We start from the raw sequence: 15,286 nt of genomic DNA, 5'->3' as shown, positions 1-15,286 counted from the left end.
TATTTTCACCCTAAATTATTCTGAACTTCGTATTATGACACACAGAACTGAATAAGCAAGTGTTAAAGAGAGCAAACTAAACACCTAACCAACTGAGTTTATTCCTGATCACAGGGACTTCTAAGGATTACAGGCATCAGTGCTGCCAGGATGGAGGTCGCCCAAAATGGGTAATAGTGTTCAGCCTATCTAAATTCCCCATATGGGTTCATTTAACTATGGTAGACTTCCTTTCATGTTCTGAACTATTATGTTGTGATTATAGATAGCTGCTGAATTTACTGATGGGAAAATTAAAAACTGAGTAAATAACCTATATCAGTGTATCAAATATTATGGAATCATTTCAAAGAAAAGAAAAGGCTCTTAGTGCATACCAATATTTAAAATAATTAGTTATATCTCAAAGGAAATTTTTAGATACACTTTTCAGTTGTCAGCAATCATGGAAAATAGAGCAATATTTTAAAAAAATTATATTTTCATTCACAGCATGTCTTCTCTTACATATTATACAGGTTCTTACGATTAAGGATAAAATAAATTTCTAAAAATATAATTAAGAAAATATTAAAATAAGCAAAATTAGAAAAAAAAGTGTAATTTAACAACCAGTAGATAAGACAGAATATATAAAGTGATGAAAAATTCTGCATAATTATTGTGTTTATAAATCAAAAAACTGAATTAATTTTAATAATTTAAATTTAGTCAATAATCCAATATAATAGCTTAAAAAGTGAAAAATGCAGAAGACTGAGTTTAGGAAAGTAATAAGATCACTAAGGAATATTCTCTCTCCACACAGTGTCCAACCCTTTACCCTCAACACACACACACACACACACACACACATTAGCATCTATTCAAAAATGACCAGCACTAGACATATTTAGTACTATATTAGGTCAGACTTGGAAAATAATTATAGCAATTCCATCATTACATAAAAGTTTCCAAAATTTTAGAAAGTAATTAGAAGTTACATATGAATTTTTTAAAACCAAAACTAATCAAGCTGATATAAAAAACATACTTCTAACTAAATCTTCATCAACATAAAACAATACCCTAACCTACTGAGTATAACAAAGCATTAAAAAATAAAAGCCATGGCCATACTTTTTATCAAAAAATAGAGAGGAAATGACTTTATTTCTCTACACCTTCCACATATTTTCTTTTTGTTTTAATCTAGGTCTTTCAAGTTAAAAGCTCTTCTCAGATGTCTAGGGACCCATTTATGTCTTCCTATATTTAAGGCAGCAGTTAAAAACTATAAGGAAACGCCATGGTGCAGAACCAGAATGTTTTGATTTGTTGGCTTTACTATAGAGTAATCCTGCTGGGTCACTTCGGTGAGGAGAACACTAAACAATAGTACATTTATATTGTTTCTTTGGAGCTAGTTAGGTTTCCCAGAAGAAAAGCCTATCAATTTCCTACCTGGAAACCACTACCACTATGGAAGCCTAGAAGAATAAGTGACTCACTCTACAGTATGGAGAATTTACTTAATTTTTCTTTAGTGTATGGTACAAACTAGTTCATAGTTCAGTAGTTCAAATTCAGTTGAGATCAGCTTCTCCAGAAAATAAACCTCTAGACTTCTGCTAGCATTTGTCTTTGTGTGTGTGTGTGTGTGTGTGTGTGTGTGTGTGTGTGTGTGTGTGTGTCTATGTGAAGGATAATCCCAGTTTCTGGCAACTTACTAAACAAAGCTTCAACTGATATTACTGTTTGCATACCCACATCCAGCCTCATTTTCAGAGGGACCTCATGCCATCACTCCTGAGTATTTGATAGATGTTTTTAGAGCAAACATGTTAGGCTTCTTGTACTGCTAGCTTTATTTCAGCTTTCTCTAGTCATCTTAGTCAGTCACAATGTATGAAAATATATTGAAAATCTGAGGGAACTAGTCAAATTCTATGCATTCTAAGCTTTTTAAAATTGTCTATTAGATAATTGCAAATAAATGAGTAACATACCCAAAAACAATAATACACTTATTAGGGTGCTACCAAGGAAAATGGAAGTGTAGGGAGCACTTAAGTTCCATTCCTCCACTGAAACAGTGATTGATCTGGCAAAAACTGTCAGAATCAACTTTTTCAGAATATTGGAATCTAATAAAAATCTTACAAAAAATCAAGGGAGTGCTTAATGAATAAATAAGCTCCTCAACTTTTGTAAGAGAATGTTGTGGAATTTTGCTTACCTGCCTACCACCCACCCCTCATTACCTAGATCAGAGGTGACCATAGGGATGTAAGACCATGTTTCTTGTGAAACTTCCTGGTATCACTGAGGTGCAAGAACAAGAGTACAGATCTTGTTCTCAAAGAATTATTATTATACATCAAGTCCTGTCTTGTAGCCCCCTATGGAATCTTCTCAAGGATTTGTTTTTGTTTCCCCTCCTTTGGAAATCTGTCAGAGTTGGAATGACCACTCTGTGGCAATTATTGAAAGCATTTAAAGATATACACTACCTGCTACCATCTGGGGTAAGATAAAACAGATGGGGCAAGCAGCAGACAGACCAAAAAGCCTAGGAAGTAAGAGGTTGGGGTAGGAGGAGATACCTTTGAAATAAAGCTGTTAAAGAACTCCTGTATGGGGATTCCAGAAGTCTGTTGCATGTGCCCAAAGCTAGATGAACTCTCAGAAAAGAACTGAGAAGAGGATAAGCTTCCACTTCTGGCTATCTTTAAACAGTAAGTGAAGGGTAAGGCAGAAATTCAAATAGTCTGACTAAGCATTGAAGGAGAAATAATATTTGAAATAATAATGCCTGAAAACCTTCCAAAATTGATGAAAGACATGAATCTACACATTCAAGAAGGTTACCGAACTCCAAATAAAGTCAATGTTAAAATATTCACAGCAAGATACAATCAAACTTTTGAAAGACAAAGAGAGGAACTTGAAAGCAGCAAGAGAAAAAATGACTTGCCATTTACAAGGGAGCCACAATAAGATTAACAGCCAATTTCTCATCAGAAACTGTGGAAGTCAGAAGGCAGTGGAATAACATATTTAAAGTGCTGGGAAAAAATGTCAACCCCAAATTTCATATCCAGCAAAACTAACCTTCAAAAATGAAGGAGAAATAAAGACATTCCCAGAAGAAAATAAAAGCAGAGGGAAATACTGGCACTTGACCTGGCCTCAAAGAAGTGCCAAACAGATCAGTAAACCCAAGCCATATGAAGAAATAAAGGACACCAGTCAAAGAAACTACATAGGTAAATGTAAAAAAGTTGTATTATTGTATATTTGGTTTGTAATCATTTTTGTTCTCTATAATATTTAAAAGACAAATGAATGCATAATAATTATAAATCTATGTTAATGAGTACACAGCATATGAAAGATATAATTTGTGACAATAACACAAAGAGGGAGAGATGAAGTAGTATAGGAGCAAAGATTTTGTATACCATCAAACTTAAGTAGGTATTAATTCAAACTATTTTTTAATAGATTTATCCCCATGGTAATCATTAAGAAAAAAATCTTTTAAAATATACAGAAAAAGAAATGAGAAGGAAATTAAAATCATGCCCTACAAAAAAGTTAAACACAAAAGAAGGCAGTATTGAAGGAAAAGAAAGAAAGAATAAAAATTGTATAAGACATATAGAAAAAAGGCAAAATGGCAGAAGTAAGTACTTCCTTACCAGTAATTACTTCATTTGTAAATTTTTAAGCTCTCCAATCAAAGGGCAGAGTTGGCAGATTAGAATTTAATAAAAATGACCCAACTATATGCTGTCTACAAGATACTCAATTTAGATCCAAAGTTACAAATAGGATGAAAGTGAAAGGATGTAAAATCAGATACTATGTAAATAGTAACCAAAAGAGAGCTTGGGTAGTTATAATAACATCAGATGCAATAGACTTTAAGTCAAAAATTGTTACAAGAGACAGAGAAAGACATCATATATTCAAGAAAGCATCACTCCATCGAGAAGATATAACAAATATAATCAGAGCCTCAAAACAGAGGCCCAAAATATATGAAACAAAAATGGACAAAAATGAAGAGAAATAGTTCTACAATAATGGAGTATTCAATGTCCCACTTTCAATAATGGATAGAATAACTATACAGAAGTTCAGTAAGGAAAAAGAGGAACTGAACAACACTGTAAACCAACTAGACATAACAGAAAAATATAGAACATTCCACCCAAAAACATCAAAATAGACACCCTCTTCAATGCATATGAAACATTTCCCCAAGACAGATCACAAACATTAGGCCACAAAACAAATCTAAGTAAAATTTAACAAACTAAAAATCATACAATCTATCTTCTCCAAATACAGTGGAATGAAGTTAATAACAGAAATCAATAACAAATGGGAAACTGGAAAAATTGCATATATGTGGAAATTAAACAACAAATTCTTCAACAACAAATGGTTCAAAGAAAAAAATCACAAGGAAAATGAGAAAATACTTTTGAGATAAATTAAAAGCACAGCATAACAAAACTTATGGGATGAGGCAAAAGCAGTGCTCAAAGGGAAATGTATAGCTGTATACGCCCATTGAAAAGGAAGGAAGTTCTCAAGTCAATAATACAGCCTTTCACCTTAAGAAACTAGGAAAAGAAGAGAAAACTGAGCTCAAAGCTAGCAGAAGGAAGAATATAATAAAGGTTAATGCATAAACAAAATTAAGAATAGAAAATAATAGAGGGAACCTATAAAACAAAAAGTTGATTCTTAGAAAAGTTTTTAAAAAATTGGCAAACCTACAGCTAGATTAACTAAGAAGAATGAGAGAAAATGAAAATTACTAAAATCAAAATTGACAGTAGATCCATTACTATTAAACTTATAGAAATAAAGGTGATTATAGGATAATACTATAAACAATTGTATACCAACAAAATAGCTAGTCTTGATTAAATGGACAAATTCCTAGAAAGACATAAACTTCCAAAATTGAGTCAAAAAGAAATATAAAATCTGAACAGATCTGTCACACATAAGGAGATTGAATCATTAATTAAAAACCCTCCCAAAAAAGAAAGGTACAGTACCAGATGGCTTTGCTGCTGACTTCTACCAAACATTAAAAGCAGAATTAGCACCAATCTTTCTCAAGCTTTTCCAAAAAACAGAAGAGGAGATAACATGTCCTAATTCATTCCACGAGATCAGCATTACCCTGATACCAAAGCCAGAAAAAGACATTAAAGGGGAAAAAAAGTTACAGGCCAATAAGACTTATGAATATAAATGCAAAAAATTCTCAACAAAATACTAGCAACCTGAATTCAACAGTATATAAAAAGGGGTATACATCATGACCAAGTGATATTTATCTCAGGAATGTAAGTATATTTTAACATAAGAAAAATCAACGTAATACACCACGTTAAGAGAACTAGGGGAAAAACACATGATTATCTCAATTTATGGAGAGAAAGCATTTGACATATTTGAACATTTCATGATAAAAAAATTCATCAAAATAGGAGTAGAAGAGAATTTCTTCAACATGATGAAGGATATTTATAAGAAAATCCCCAACTACCATCATACTCAATGGTGAAAGACTGACTTTTTCACCCTAAGATCAGAAACAAGACAAGAATGCCCACTTTTGGCCCTGCTATTCAACATTTTACTGGAAGTTGTAGACAGGCAATTAGGTAAGTAAAATAAATAAAAGGCATTCAAATGGGAAAGGAATAAGTAAAACCATCTCTAATCACAGATAGCATGATTCTATACATAGAAAATTCTAAAGTTTACACACACACAACTATTAAAGTTAATGAACAAATTCAACATTGTTGCAGAGGACAATATCAACACACAAAAATCAGCAATCAATTGTATTTCATTACACTAACAATGAATACTCTGGAAAGGAAACTAAGAAAATAATTTGATTTTTAATGGCAACAAAAAAAAATTATTTAGGAATAAATTTAACCAAAGAGGTACAGGACCTGTATAGCAAAAACTAAAGTCCTGCTGAATGGAATTAAAGAAGATCTAGATAAGAAATATATCCCATGTACATGGATTGGAACATTTATTATTTTTAAGAAGGAAATAATACCCAAAGAAATCTGCAAATACAATGCAATCCTTACCAAATCTTGACAGCCTTTCTTGCAGAAATATAAAACCTGATTCTAGAATTCATATGAAATTGCAAGGGACTCCACATAGAGAAAATAATCTTGAAAAAGAAAAACAAAGTTGGAGGGCTCACACATCTTGATTTCAACACTTAGTACAAAGCTACAGCAATAGAAGCACTGTGGTACAGACATAAGAATAGACATACAGATAAATGGAATAAAATTGAGAATCCAGAAGTAAACCCACACACCTACGGTCATTAATCTTCGACAAAGGAGGCAAGAATATACAACGGAGAAAAGACAGTCTCTTCAGCAAGTGGTGCTGGGAAACCCAGACAGCCACATGTAACTCAATGAAGTTATAACTCTCCTTCACAGAATACACAAAAATAAACTCAAAACGGCTTAAAGACTTAAATATAAGACATGACACCATAAAACTCCCAGAAGAGATCATAGGCAAAACATTCTTTGACATAAATTGTACCAATGTTTTCCTAGGTCAGCCTCCCAAGGCAACAGAAATAAAAGCAAGAATAATCAAATGGGACCTAATCAAACTTATAATCCTTTGAACAGTGAAGGAAACCATAAACAAAACGTAAAGACAACCTGTGCATGGGGAGAAAACATTTCCAAATGATGCCACCACCAAGGGCTTGATTTCCAAAATATACAAACAGCTTATACAACTGAACAACAAAAAAGCAAACGACCCAATTGAAAAATGGGCAGAAAACCTAAATAGATATTTCTCCAAAGAAGACATACAGATGGCCAAAAGGCACATGAAAAGATGCTCAACATCACTAATTATTAGTGAAATGCAAATCAAAACTACAATGAGGTACCATTTCACACCGGTCAAAATGGCCATCACTAAGAAGTCTACAAATAACAAATGCTGGAGAGGGTGTGGAGAAAAGGGAACCCTCTTGCACTGTTGGTGGAAATGTAAAGTGGTGCAGCCACTATGGAGAACGGTATGGAGGTTCCTTAAAAAACTAATAATTAGTGATGTTGAACATCTTTTCACGTGCCTGTTGGCCATCTGTATGTCTTCTTTGAAGAAATGTCTATTTAGATTTTCTGCCCATTTTTTGATTGGGTTGTTTGTTTTTTTGATATTAAGCTGCATGAGCTGTTTGTATATTTTGGAGATTAATCCCTTGTTGGTTGTTTCATTTAAAAATAGAATTACCATATGATCCAGCAATCCCACTCCTGGGCATATATCCAGACAAAACTAATTCAAAAAGATACATGCACCCCTATGTTCATAGCAGCAGTATTCACAATAGCCAAGACATGGAAATAACTTAAATGTCCATCAACAGATGAATGGATAAAGAAAATGTGGTACATACATACAATGGAATACTACTCAGCCATAAAAAAGAACAAAATAATGCCATTTTCAGCAACATGGATGGACCTAGAGATTATCATACTAAGTAAAGTCAGAAGGAGAAAGATAAACACCATATGATATCACTTATATGTGGAATCTAAAATATGGCACAAATGAACCTATCTATGAAACAGAAACAGACTCACAGACATAGAGAACAGACTTGTGGTTTCCAACGGGGTGGGGTGGTGGGGGAGGAATGGAGTGGGAGTTTGGGATTAGCAGATGCAAACTATTATATACAGGATGGATAAACAACAAGGTCCTACTGTATAGCACAGGGAACTATATTCAATATCCTGTGATAAACCAAAATGGAAAAGAATATGAAAAAGTATATATATATATATCTATATATATATCTATATCTATAAATATATAGATATGTATAACTGAATCACTTTGCTGTACAGGAGAAATTAACAACATTGTAAATCAACTATACTTCAATAAAATAAATTTAAAAATAAAAAACACTGATGGGGGAAGAAAGTAATATTGTCCACAGTCTATACTCACACACGTGCTTCACACACATATACATATATATGTGAAAGCTTTTTGAAAACATGAGAAAATGGAAGAATATTTAGTAAAATTAACATCAATAATTTCAATTCACCTCATGAGATAACACAAAGATTGGATTATCAAATCACACTCAGATGTATCAGTGATTAGGCGATATCCACACTTACTAAGCAATTTTAATAATACCAGTAATTTCAAGGCTCAGGCAAAACAGAGTGGTCTGGGACTGCTGATTAGCCCCCCATCTCAAGTCAACATTGAAATCTCTACGTAATAAATACAGTCCTATCAATTACACAAGAGGGAGTTGTTTCAGACTTGAAATACCTCCATTTTACACTTAGAGTTACAAAGCTTACATGACGTTTTCTAGGGAGCATTGCTCCACAAGTTAATACATTTCTGGTTTCTTGATCATAAGAAATACTAGATTAACCAGGTATATTTTGCTAAATGCATTTCACAGATAAGGATTCTCCCAATAGTAAATACTATTAACATATCTGACAAGAATTCTGTCTGTGTTTACAAGGGCATTTGACCAAGACATCTTTTTTTCTTTACCAGGGACATCATTTTAGGAAGGAAAGAGAACAGAAGGTAAGCCTGTTGTTAACCATTTCTGTCGGGCTTTACTATAAACAGCAAAGGAATTTGTTCAAATACTTCGTTCAAAGAATTCAATGTTCAAATAAAGAATAAAATAACAATCTTATCTTTATTTAAGCAATAACAACAAATAAAATATTGACATAAAACATAGAATTTAAAACTCTGTGGATTATAATTTAAATCACAATAAAAATATTCTAGAAATAAATTTTTTCACATGTGATACAGAGTCCACATGTGTTTTATAAAAAGAATTCATTCAAGTTTACAAGAAAAATGACAGGTCACAAGAATAAACTTTGAAACATATAAATAGTGAAAACAAGAGAAAATAAAAAGAGTGAGTAAATAATTGGGAAAATGTTTATCTTCGATAATATGAAGAAAAGTTAAGTGATGACTTTTACATTCTAGGCTAGCAAAACATTGTTTTCAATAATGATACAAATCTTCTTAAGGCTAAAAATAAAAAGAAGCTTATTTTCTAAATTTATAGTTTATTTTATAAATTGGTTCAATTTTGAAGAAAAATATGAGTATATGTATAATTTAGATATAAAATCATTACATTACTAAAAGAATTAAGTTTATAATTCACAGAATTCAAAGTTCATTGCATAACAATATCTTTGTGGAATTATATTTGAACAAAAATTTGGTAAAAACAGGTGAATAATACTGGAGAAATTATTAATATTTTATTAAAAATTAATTCAATTATAGTAAATAGAACAATCATAAAATGTTTATAAAATGTATTTTACATATAAAATTACTAAATATCTATGCTATAAAGTTAAAATACACAAAACAGACTCCATTTTATTATGGTCATTTTCAGTGCAAATATGTAAAGAATGTAAGCAGTCCAAAGATAGAAAGATTCACAAGTGAAAACAATTTGTTTAATATTATAAAAAATTTGAATGCTTATGTTGCCTTTTTCTAAATGGTATCCGCAATTGTTATATGTCCAGTTGAAAATTTAGGATAAAGAAACTAATCCAAAGAAGTTAATGGTTACATATAAAGGTATTTACCCTGGATTAATTCATTCATTCAACAAATAGTTATTGAATATCTTCTAAGTGCCAGGTGCTTGAAATATATAAGTGAATAGATAAAACCGTTAGTATCTTATTCCTTTTTATCTAACAAAAAATAGTGTTATTTTTCCCATTCATATACTTCTTTAAAATATTAAATGTCCCCTCATGTCTTTAAGACATTAAATTTTTGTCTAAAATAGCACAGAAACTAGATAATCTTTCAATTTTTTACCACATTTTCAAAAAATGTAAAAAAAGGTCATAAACAAGGGAAAGCAACTGAGAAAAATCAAACCATTTTAGAGAAAAATTTGGTCATGATACATATGTATATTTACAAACAAAAAGCTGGCAACTTCAGATTTAACATAGTCAAAATAGATTTTAAAATATCCATAGTATAATCTATAGCTTGGTTCCAAATATACTTCTCGCTACATATTCTCTTTGAATTCAAATTCAATTAATTATTTTTAATTGCTTCAATACCTATGCTTTCTCTCTCACCTGGGAACCTGGCACCTGCCGTCGCCTTGTCTAGGACACTGCCTACCCTTAGATCACATTCTTGGTTTAATCAACTTATACTCAATCTTCAAGACATTTCTTCATTAGGCTTCCCTCAGTGTTGGTTTGCAAACTCAGGAGCTTCCTGTGTGACATCTGAAATTGGGCCCCATACAGAAGAAGGAGGAGAGACCAAAGAAAGAGGCAGACCACTCCAGATTTGTAGACAGCAGTTTTAATAAGCAAGGGAACCTACCAGGCTTGTCTTGGGCAGCTGCATGATGAGTGGATCTCTGCGCCCACCCTCCAGAACCTTAAGAGTTTATTAGGAGGTCTGAAGGGTTCAGTCACATCTACTGTCCAGATGGTCTCAAGGACACATTGCTCTCTGGAGTCTGTGTCCTTGAAAAGGTCGCAGCTGTGGGAACCCTGGGCAGAATATACATTCTAAGAATGGGGGAAGGATGCGGTGCCTCTGCCTGCCTGCATCCAGTTTGTGGGTCAACTTGCATCACATCTGGATGACTTCCTCTAATACTCAGAGAGAATTTACCTGACTTCATAAAGATGTTGATTTTCCTTATTATGTTTTCCATTGTATTTTATTTCTCTATTTGACAGCTTTTGGTTATTTTCTTTACACCAAATTGTTAGGTCCTTGGAGTCATGGGCCATTAACATCACTGTGCTCCTCCACAAGTGTGCCTGGCTTATCATAGGTGCCATCCAATGAGTGCGTAAGACACAACCACTGTTCCCAAGAAGCTCATCATCTTTAGTAGATGGTCACATGGATAATGGTATAACAATACATTAAAATAAGTGTAGTAATGGAGAAAGTTTTATGAGGAGAACAAAAAAAAAACTCTAGAGACAATTATATTCTAATTTAAAATATTTAATCTGGGGGCTTCAAAGATGTTCTTCAGTAGTCAAGATCAGTAACAACGTTTCAAGGAGAGAGGTTTTTGGTGCAAAAACTGTACAAGAGGATGTTGTTTGAGAACCTATAGATATTTACACATGGTACAGATATTTACATACAGCTGAAGCATCAGATGGAAAGGAATGTGGATAAGGGATGAATTCAAAGAAACAGAACTTACTGTGCCTGATGTAGAATGAGAAACAGGCAAAATACTATGAAACCTCACAAGGAAAAGGAAAAAGATTCAGTAAGGAAAACTTAGAAGGGATGTTCACAAAGATGGGATAAAATAAGAATATCTTAAATATAGTTCACAACAGGCATTTCAAAATAAACAGATCCAAAGCAGAATTCGGAATTACCCACAACCCACTTCCACCTATTCCTCCCAAGTCTATCCCATCGGAGAAAATGGCAGTACGTTCATTTGCTGTGAGCAAAAACCTGGGAGTCATCATTGAGGACTCTTCTTCAGCCCCTACATCAAATCCGTGACAAGTCTCATTGACTCTACTTCTACATCAAACTATAAATCTGTCTACTCTCTTCGTGTCCAGTGTTACTCCCCTATTCAAACCACTTCCCTCTATCACGTAGTCCACTGCAATAGCTCCCCATGTGATCTCCTTTCTTCCATTTCTGGCTTCCTAAAATATCTCCACACAATAAAAAGAATGATCTTTTCAAAATGAAATCAGATTACGCCATTCCTCTACTAAAAAACTCTAACTGCTCCCTATTTCATATAGAATAAAATCCATCTTTTTGTAAAAACTCATGAGGTCCTTCATTACATAGTACTATCAATTTCTGAAACAAGGATAAACCAGGAAAGGAGACACACGATAGAGGATATACTGGGGTTATAGAAGAAATGGAAATAGAGGGTGATGGCGAAAGTGTGCTAAATCCTCATCTTCCATAGAAATGACAGTAGATGATATTTAACCTCATTAAGCAAAAAAGGAGCAGTAAAATTATATTATTTAGAAATGCTGAGGTGTTTACTAAAAAAAAATATTTGAAAGTTTCAGTAAGAGGTCACTCTTTTTATTAAAAATTATTTATTTAATGAATGCAAGGTGATTGAAATTTAATTTTCAAGTGGTAGATAATTCCTTGGATATGAAAATATATCAGATCATCGTATACAGCAGACTGCCTGCCAACTTATTTTGCAATGCTAGTATGCAAACCTCTTATCACAAACTAATAAAGGAAAAAATCTCAATTGTATTTATAAAAACAAATGATAAATTATAAATACATGATTAACAAAAAAGCCCAGCAGCATTTTAAAAGAATAATGCAGCATGACAAGTTAGGACTTATCCCATGAATAAAAAGATGATTCAATCATTAGAATACCTGTCAATAAAATTCCTTTTACTAAAATATTTAAGGATCAAGTTTATGAAGAACCATTAGAAAGAACTTGATAAATTTTGAGCCATACCAGAGCTATCTTTAAGCATGGTAGAGTAGAAAGTTTCCAAGTCCAATAAGTACTGAGGTAGGAACCAAAAGTAAAGGTCTACTTTTAATAAAGATTACTAAAATCAGTTTCAATAAAACCAGAAAGAAGACAGGGCTGACCCTTATTGCTTCTGACACTGAATAGTGATGAGAAGTTTCTAACTGATGCAATGAGAGAAGGTACTGAAACTGAATTACAAAATCCTATACAAAAGGTGGGAGGTGACATTATCATTTTTGATAAATGATGAGATTATATCATTAGAAACCTAAAAGGCTCTACTAAAAATATCAGAACAATAAGAATTCAACTATAAATCATTTTTTGCTACCATTAACCAAAGAGATATGGAATTAACAAAAATCAGCAAAATTATAAAATGTCAAAGTAAATAAAAAAGAATGCCAAAAGACCCTCTTGCAGAATCACTACTTAATTATGTTAAATGACAAAACAGGACAACAGTAAATGGAGAAACAGGTCATCTTCCATTAGGTAAAAACCTAAAAACCTAACATTATTAAAAATAAGTTTCTCCCTAATTAATATATGAATTAAATTGTGATTGCTGCCTCAATGTTTTAAGATGTTTTAGTATTCTTGTACGTGGCGACAGGAAATGACAAACTGATTTCTCTAATTATGAGTCTCAATTATGGGACTCTCATTTCCCTGGCTGGTGACTGGTTTAATAATGGGCTTATGAGCATTTTTGGTCTGTTAGACATGTTAGAAAATCTGTAGGGTAAGACTTCTGGGAAAGTATCCACTGTTCCTAAGGTATAGTTAGAGGAAAACAGTCCCAGCCCCATTTTCCTAGGGATGTTGCTGTATCCAGATAGGAAATCTGGACCTGGAATTGGTGTTACCAAGTCAACAGAGGATGGGAACACACAGATGACACTCGAACTATTTCTGATGAGAAACAATAACTTTCCTTATCATTTAAGCCAGTTTGAGTCAAGATTATTTGCTGCTTAAAGGAGTCCAAATGATATAACTTAGTTGCACATTTGAAAAAGCAGTATGAGCAAGTCTAAACAGTGGGCCTGAAACATGCTAAGAGGTTATTAGGCAGGAAGTTCTGTACTAGATAAGGTAAATGATGAAAGAGGCAGAAAATGTTGATGTATACCTTTGAAAGTAGCCGCCAACAATGTAATATAAGTGAGGTCAATATAAGTGTAAGAAGGATACCCAGTATAAGAAGGATATTTTTGTGTCACCATATAATTTTATTTTCTTCTAATATCCCACATTTCCTGTTTTTTTAGATAAAGCCACTCATATGCACATTTGAATGTCATGAAATACCAACAGCCCACAAAAAAGAAATATGCTACACTGAAACATGGAAAATAAATACAGGATCTCCAGATGGGGCTTGTTCTTCCCATCTCTGCTGATAAGCCCTCCTGAGAACGCTCTAATGGAATACGTGTTTGAGACGAGGAAGGAGCTGAACTGGCAGGGGATTTACAACGTGAACCAGTGAATGTGAATATATGGAAATTATATACACCTTCATGAAAGTTCACACATGGGATCTGGACTGAGAATTTGCATGGCCTGTCCTGAAAATGTTTATCAGTGTAGCACGTAAAGCTAGTTTCTGAAGAAACCATGAGTCAGAATGGTTTCTGTTTTCATAAGATTAACATAAAATTACTGGGATGCTGTTTCTACTGCAGAATGGTAATATGCAGAAATCAGTTTGTAGAAAATTATTTTTCCGAAACAATTCAGCCACTGTTGCCTTCGATCACTGGCACTGATGAATCTTTGTGAATGCATGACTCTGTTTCAGTGGAAATGCAACCCTAGTTATAAATTATCTGCCCGACAATGATAGATTCTAGAGAATTAATTATTAGTTGATTCTATCTTTAAATGAAAATTGATTAGGCATCCTTGGAAAAAGATACTATATACTTAGCCAAAATGAATTGGACTTATATTAAAAGTGCCCCTTCAGGTTTAAATAGCATTATGAATTGGTAAGTATTCAAAAATATTAAGAATAAAAGGTATACAAATAGCAGTGGTCAAAGAACTGGATAGGTCTCTTGTATTATTACCTTTCATCTCTGTCTATTTTTATAATAAATGATAAAGGTTCACTTAAGTTTTTTATTGAAGTTTAGTTTTAATTCTAAAAGAGAAAGAATATCTTAATATGACACATGTGCATTTTTATATAGGTGCATTTGCCAGGTTTTATAATGACTTTGAAGTTTTATTGCTTTCTGTAATGATTGGAACAAAATTAAATTTCAGCTGTGAGACCAATTCCATTGTCTTTACTCAAGTATAGATTACCATGACTGTATGATTAGGTCCAACACATTAAATGAGTATTAAAGAATAGCTTTAAAACAAACAAAAAAATGTGGAAATCTAAAGCTGAAGCTCATACAACATGGGAACAGAAAAGTACACATCGTAAGTGCAGAAAATCCTTTCACTGCTCTGCTCCAATGCCTAAAATGCCAAGAACTGAATGAGTTAAAGTTCTACTGATATTCCAAACTGCTCTAGTTTGTTCATTAAATAATAATTCATTTTAAGAAAGTGTGCTAATAAGAATAGTTGTTAAAACTTTTACAGTTATTCCATCCTGATGATCCCCACAGAATTAATAACAGTCTA

General features: G+C 32.9%; 1 long non-coding RNA gene across 1 annotated transcript in view; it reads left to right on the top strand.

The window, feature by feature from the left end:
- LOC132354220 (uncharacterized) overlaps positions 1-14,695 on the top strand; it is a 41,198-nt gene extending 26,503 nt beyond the window's left edge. Inside the window, exons 3-4 of the long non-coding RNA XR_009499211.1 lie at positions 8,632-8,664; positions 13,912-14,695. This is a non-coding gene — a long non-coding RNA (uncharacterized LOC132354220). The remainder of the gene's footprint in view (positions 1-8,631; positions 8,665-13,911) is intronic.
- The last annotated feature ends 591 nt before the right edge of the window (positions 14,696-15,286 follow it).

This window comes from Balaenoptera ricei, chromosome 1 (genome assembly GCF_028023285.1).
Source record: "Balaenoptera ricei isolate mBalRic1 chromosome 1, mBalRic1.hap2, whole genome shotgun sequence".
Taxonomy (NCBI): domain Eukaryota; kingdom Metazoa; phylum Chordata; class Mammalia; order Artiodactyla; family Balaenopteridae; genus Balaenoptera; species Balaenoptera ricei.
This window is presented reverse-complemented; position numbering and strand designations above follow the sequence as displayed.